Here is a 7,213-nt window from a genome sequence, read left to right as displayed (position 1 = left end):
TTAGATAACACACACTTTCATTGTCATATATCTATAGTTGGCAAACTCTGACTTGCCAAACTTGAGAGACCCCAAAAATGTCATTCAACAATTCAAAAAATTGTTAAAGTTTTCTAGAAAAACATTATTTTGGAAATTTTATTGATAAAAAATGTATTCAATGAGTCCATAAATGTGTACAAAAGTGTTTTCTATAAGATATGAATATTTGAGTACAAATTGAGTACAAAATCACATTGTCATGTGGAAAACTAATAAAATAGATATCTAAGAGGTACTATGAATTTATGATTGCTGCCTTTGAAAATCATCATCATTATTTATAAATTACATATTACAAAATACAATATTTTCAATTTCCTTTTCTGTAATTTAGTGAAATCTTGGGGAGAGGTTGAGGTTCTAATTCCTGGAGTCTACTGTATACAATATATATATGTTTGATAAATAAAAAAACAAGGCAAGCTACCCCTTCTTAAGTTAGATTTGGTGGTATTCTTGTGTGTAACTTCACAAGAGAAAGGTTCAATTCTAAGTCTATTGCCACCTATACTCATAAAATTTCTTGAAACAATATTAATTTTCCCAACCTAAACTTTAGAAATTAGATAGAAGACAGATCTATACTTTGTAAGTGAGTTGTCAAAACCCTATAATCAATCTTCTCATGATTATCGATAAAATTTCCTTGGTACTGTCACAATATTTCTACATTTGTGATCATCTCACATTATATAGATCATAGTCTAGTATACTTTAAGCCTTTTCAATGCTTTCCTTTTAGTTATGCTCCCTAGGGGTAGCTATTTCTACTAGTCATTTACAAATAGTTATTTAGATGTTTTAGTCACCTGACTAAAAAAATAGACTTTTTATGTTGGTTTTACTTAGTATTTTTTGATAAAATAGATTAATGGAATACATAGCTTAAGTTATATGTATTTTCCTAGTATTTTTCTTAACAAATGGACACACACAACATAAGTGTTTTTTTTTTAGGTTAATGAGGGCAATTACGAACATTCTATAGCCATATTCAATCAGGCAAGTCTTATTTCTAAATGCTCTGATTGTGGTGTATCATCAAGGGATATTTTTTACTGTTTTACATAAAGTGACATATGACATGAAAAACACTTTTTCCATGTATAGGAATGACATATCTGATACATGAAGTACGCAGATATTGAAGGATAATCCAACATCTACTGAGGCACTAATTGGAAGACAAACTACATATGCATTTCAAAGAAAGCTTGAAATTGCAATTTTAGATTTTTCTAAGGTTGAAAAGTAAACACTACATACTATTGTCCAATTGACTATTCTTATTGTCACTGCATTGAATGATATAATTTTTTGGTTTTGCATTGGTAATGCAATACAATCAAATCCATCAACTAGTGAGGCTTGGAAAAGACATGGATAGGCAAGAGCAACATTAGGAGAAAACAAAGAGGTAATAGTCTATATTTTTTATATTTTTGAACCAACTTGTCTCTTAGCTATAGCATAGAAATGCTATTTCTCAATTTGCTTTTTAAAACTGAATAGGAAAGTTTTTGGTCCTTTATGGAGAGATTGGAGATAGAGTAATATGATGCCCTCCTAGAGCCATGTGACTAAAACTAAAAGCCTATGCAACAAGCTTCAACACAAGTGTCTCATCTTCTTGAATTGAACAATGATTCAGGTACTCAAGATTGAGGATTTATGGTTGGTTAGGTGTGAATTTTTTGAGATGAATTCAAGTTTAAAATTGGTTAAGAAAGGGCTCATTGATGTGATGTCTGTAACAATAGGAACTGAAAGAGCAGTGTGATGCAAAAAGGTAGATAGTAGTTTATTTATTTTGTATTTCCCCCCTTTTATGTTAAGTGGTACTATTAGAGAAATATATTTTTATGAGTATATTATCAATTTTAGACAAGCATACAAGCATATGTGAGTAGAGAGAGCAAAAGGTAGATCCAAGACTAGTAAAGGGGAAATATTTACCTCTAACCATTTGCAATTAGCTAAAGAGGACTATTAGAATGAGGTGACACTCCTTATTTTCTAGTTGAAGTCTTTGAAGAAAGTGCAATCTCATAGTATTTTAACTCAAGCTGCTTATCACTAGAATACATAGGTTTATAACTAGAATGCTTGCACTCTTCCCTCACTCTATCTTTTTAAGTTTCAAGAAATCAATCTATGGTACCTTTCTCATCAATTCTTTCCTTTTCTTGATGGAATATGGAGATTTATTTTATTCTCTAAGATTTGTAGTTTTATTTTTTGTCTCAGTGTTACTTTACTTGATTATATGTTAGAGAAGGTATTGGTCTCCCGATCTCCTAATTTACAGCTGAATTTACTACAGTGAATTCAATTCCAATTTTCACAGTATAATTTTCAATTCCAATTTTCATAGTATAAATAATTAGATTTTGAATATATGTATGATTCACATGTATGAAATAATTAGATTTTTAAAAAGGAGTCTACTATAAATTTTAGTTCAATTCCAATTTTCCAGGAGGATCTTAATTTTTTCTTTATTATCTACACAGTTATTATTGAATCCTTGTTATATTTTGTTTTTTAGAGTAAGCAATAAATTTAAGATTGAATTTTTTAAGTGATCTGGAACATGAATATGTTTATGTGTATAGGAAAGACCTAAAGGGGTTGAGTATAGACTTAGTACTACTAGGTGTCCAATGGTTGGCAATAAATTAGACCCTTGGCACCATCCATGCATAAGAAGTCTAACAATGTTGACAACATACAAGATACAAGCACATTAATGCAAAGAAATCTGCACACTTATGCTCTGCCAGTTCTAGCTGGTGGTGGAAATGGGAATACAACTATTAGAGGAAGTAAATTTTGTAGGGCCCATTTGCCGTTGCACCAAAAGCCATGACTGTTAGTGAACATGGAACACCACATAATTAACCACCTGTGGGCAGGGGAGCGCGTCGCATCACCCAAAAATCTCCCCCTCGACGTGCATACCAGGTGCTTACGCGGGTCGGGAAGGCACCAGGGAGATTTGAACCCATGACCAGGCCAAAACCAAGCTCTGATACCAATTGTAGGGCCCATTTTCCGTTGCACCAAAAGCCATGACTGTTAGTGAACATGGAACACCACATAATTAACCACCTGTGGGTAGGGGAGCGCGTCGCATCACCCAACAAATTTGCAATGGGATTAGGGATAGTAGGTGGAATTGAGACTATTGCCTCTTTGTGGCATACATCTCCATTATCACAATCCAATAATCAATATACAAGATCAGAAAAGAATGAGTTGAATCTTGGTGAATTTGCTAAAAACCTTCGTACTACTCACATATTGAGTCAAAATGGCATATCAAGAGGTCAACCATGATGTAGAGGTATGGGCTAATAAAAAATATTGTAGGATATGTTGATCACCAACCTAACATGGCAAGGGAAACTCCCAACTTCTGCACCTTTGCATAAAACAAGATTTAAAGGATCACTCCTAACACATGCAAATATGGTTTGATAAGACTTGACTTCTTACCCTCAAAGGGTGCATTTCCACATTTTACATCTAAAAACATATTAAGGGGTTCAACTTATGCACTAAAACCAAGAAACCATGGTTTGACAACAATCCAAACATAACTTTCATTACCTTGTCCTAATAATGCAACAACAAGCCTAGTAGCCCTTCCCAAAGCAATTTGTGCCATAAGTACAAAATCTTCCAAAGGACACTAGGAAAAAATTAACATCCTTGACATGCTTTATTGATTTTTTCATACTCCCAAAAAGGCAAGTCCTGATGTCACCTTTTGACCTCCTAAAATAGTAATGCTTAACATGCCTAATTGCCCCAATTAGGTCACTTTAACAAAGGAAGTACCAAAAATTCAATGAAATGGATCAAACCAATGCATGGAACATCTAGGTCAGGAAAAGGAAAGAGGGATTCCAAGGTTTCATCCACTAGCTCAAACCCCAAGGTGTGCAAATTAGTAAATCTCAAAATGCTGCAGAGTTGTCACATGGTAATGCCAACTCATTCTTACTTGTATGGTATGGCCACAATCTGCTCCTATCTTGAAACCTCCAAAATCCTATAGTACACTTGACAATATCCCATTCTACTAAAATTAGATTTTTCCAATGGTGGAAATGGGAGATATTGCCATTTTCCTCCAAAACCCTAAGTAGGTAGGGTTTGAAACCAAGATCAACAAAAATCCTTATATCTCCTATCTCATGTTGATTGAAGAGCTCAGAGTAGGCTCATTAGAAAGGTAACTCAACAAGCTTCAATAAAATCTTACTCTCCAGCCACCCTTATCCATACAATCCATACAATGAATAGAAAATCAACATTTTTGTAGGAAAAAATAGTAGTTTTATTGATTCAAAGGCAAAATATTACATTGTGTATCTTCCACCTGCTTGTAAGGGCTGATGAAGACCTTCCTCCAATTGGTCCAACCAAATTTTGAAGGTTTTGATAGTTGGAGAGAACCATTACAAACAAAAATCATTAATTTAGTGTAAATTTTGCATTATTGTTGTTATGCAACTTATTTTGATTTTATGACTTTACCATAACTTCTAAAAGACTCTAACACCTCCTAAGACTTATAACAAGACCCTAGGAGACTACTAGACCCCTATGACCTCATGAAACAACTAGTTTATACAAATACCAAAAGTTGTTCAAGGGTTCACACAATAGGATCACTAAGCAAGAAACCCTAAAAATATGCTAGAATCAAAGATTGAAAAGGCCTAGAAGACCTTAGACTACTTTGTTTGATGGGGTGCTCCTACACCAAACCACTTCCACAAGAACCAAATAAAGGAATTTGAGCAAACTCATTGCCTATGCTAGCTTCAGTTGAAAGGATACCTATGGTAAGGTTTGAAATTCTAGATGTTTCTAATTCTAAGAGAATCAAACAACATGTTATTTCAAGTCCATTGATAGGCAAGTTGTGGTCTAATCAGTCAAGTATACCTAGTAGTGGCCCATTGACATCTAAGTGTTTAGAGTCTTCATTCAAATCTAGCCCTATCCTTCGTTCCTCAATATCTCATTGTTGTGGTCCATCAAAATTCTCTCCCAATGTCTCACCTCTTAATCTATATCCATGCATAAAACTAGACTATATGAGCTTCCCAAGCCACCTATTTATTCAACAAAGCCCTTAAAGTCTTCTAACATATCTAATATAACTCATTCAACACCTTTGCTAGGTAAGAAGAGTCACGATAATTCAATCATACAAAAGCCTGGATCAACAATCCTAAAGCCTGCATCTCCATTCCCTCCACCTCCTCCTAGTCTTGCAACTCATAATCTGTCTATACCACCCAGTGGTCTAAAGGGTCAATTTTTGTAGCTGCCAAAGAGTACAGAAGTCTCAAAACTATATAACTCCTTGAGGAAGTTCCTTCACCACCTTTGACGCCCATCCCCTTTCCTAGCATTGGAGAAAAACAATCAAGTGTAGATATTTCTAGCACATCTAGAGAATCATCAGAATATATATTTCATTTTTTTTCCTTGCAACTTTCCTATTAAATGCTATAAATCATAGTGTGTGACCATGCCTTTATAATCTTTTAGATCTCAGAGTATTATGTAAATGGTGAAGTATATAGTTTACATGTAAGTATTCATACAAATATTGAAGAAGTATGATATGTCTACTTTGATGAGATAATGGGAGTTTGTGTCTGATATTCATGATATCATTGAGTCTCAAATAATCAACCCTTAGGAAATTTTAATAATAAGCACTCTTATAATTCAGGTTTGAGTTTAAGTATGAACATTTGGTTACTTTTAAGAGACGAATATAATTATGCAAACATGATTATCACCATCTCTAATTATTTTCTATCTTGTTTATGTGATGATCTTGTTGTGACACTATTTCTGTTATAGTCTAGATGCATGTGAATTTCTTTATCTTGATAATTGTGGATCAATACAACCCTTCTTGGCTATGACAAGGCTCCTTAATGGCTTGATTATGGTGTATAAATATGAATAGATGTGATTTATGTCCTTTGAGAAGTAATTTATTCTTCTTTAATATGTTTTGAGGAGGCACAATGGTAGAAGTCACATCAAAGCATTTTGTCTCATGCAAAAAATCACACTTCTTCATGTAACTTAATCAAACTTGCTAATTTGGTCAACTAATTATATTTCCTTCAGCAACAATCATGGATGCTTTTATTAATATATGAACTATTTATGTTTTTTATAAACAGATCATAGCTATGGATTGTCTTTTCTCCTTACACAATATTCAGCATGCCTTTTCAACCTTATTTCACATGCTTTCATTTATTTTTTCTACTTTGGCTTCTACATCAACACTTAGGGGATAGGAGCCCATAACAAAGATGAAGACATCAGTTTGTGGTGCAAGTTAATCAGTGATGAAGTAGACAATGAAGAAGTGCCCTCTCCACAACCCTTACAACCATAATGTTAGCCTTGTGGAGATTAGAAATCTTATATTAATAGGTGGCTTTGACCCCAAAAAATTTGGCTGCATCTGCATCATTCAGATAATTGATGGTGCCCTATGCATAAATGTCCAATTGTTCCATGTCGTATCAAGCAATTGTTTCTTATCCAAGACTTTTAATTTTCAACCTTTTAAATCTCTGTAAAGATAAAGTTGGAGTAGGAGAATTTTTATTCTCAAAGGTGTCCTCTAATTGAAAAGTGTCTATACCAAGAGTTTAACATAGATATCCAAATTACCAAGTTGGTATGTGGACATGGATCACTTGCTAAGCTAATGGAAAAGGCTAATCTTGAAGCAAACCAAATAAACTAGGTTAATGATGATTGTAGAAGTGAACCGCATAACATGGATGTCTATGATTAGTGCAAGGAAATAATATTTTACTTACAATATATGAAAGCTCCACCAGGGCTGAGTGATAATTAGAAGAGAGCACTAAAATTTCAAGCTATTATATATGTTATTGTAAGTGGTAGTTATGTTGGAGAAATATGGAGGGTATGCTACTTAAGTGTATTGATGAAGAACATTCAATAAAAAATCTTGAATGAGATGCATGGTGGAGTATGTGAAGGTCACTACATGGCTAAGAAAATAGCTTACAAGGTGATTAGAGAAGGATTTTGGTGGCCTACTCTTTTTAGGGATAAATATGAGCTTGTAAGAAAATATGATGCTTGT

The 7,213-nt window shown here is 33.7% G+C and overlaps 1 pseudogene; it reads left to right on the top strand.

The window, feature by feature from the left end:
* The first annotated feature begins 1,684 nt into the window (after positions 1-1,684).
* LOC149531475 (uncharacterized) lies at positions 1,685-5,568 on the top strand (annotated as a pseudogene).
* Positions 5,569-7,213: the final 1,645 nt, after the last annotated feature.

This window comes from Cupressus sempervirens, chromosome 11 (genome assembly GCF_028749045.1).
Source record: "Cupressus sempervirens isolate cs-2001-9-10 chromosome 11, ASM2874904v1, whole genome shotgun sequence".
Taxonomy (NCBI): domain Eukaryota; kingdom Viridiplantae; phylum Streptophyta; class Pinopsida; order Cupressales; family Cupressaceae; genus Cupressus; species Cupressus sempervirens.
The sequence above is the reverse complement of the archived record's forward strand: the minus strand, read 5'-3'. Positions and strand labels throughout refer to the sequence as shown.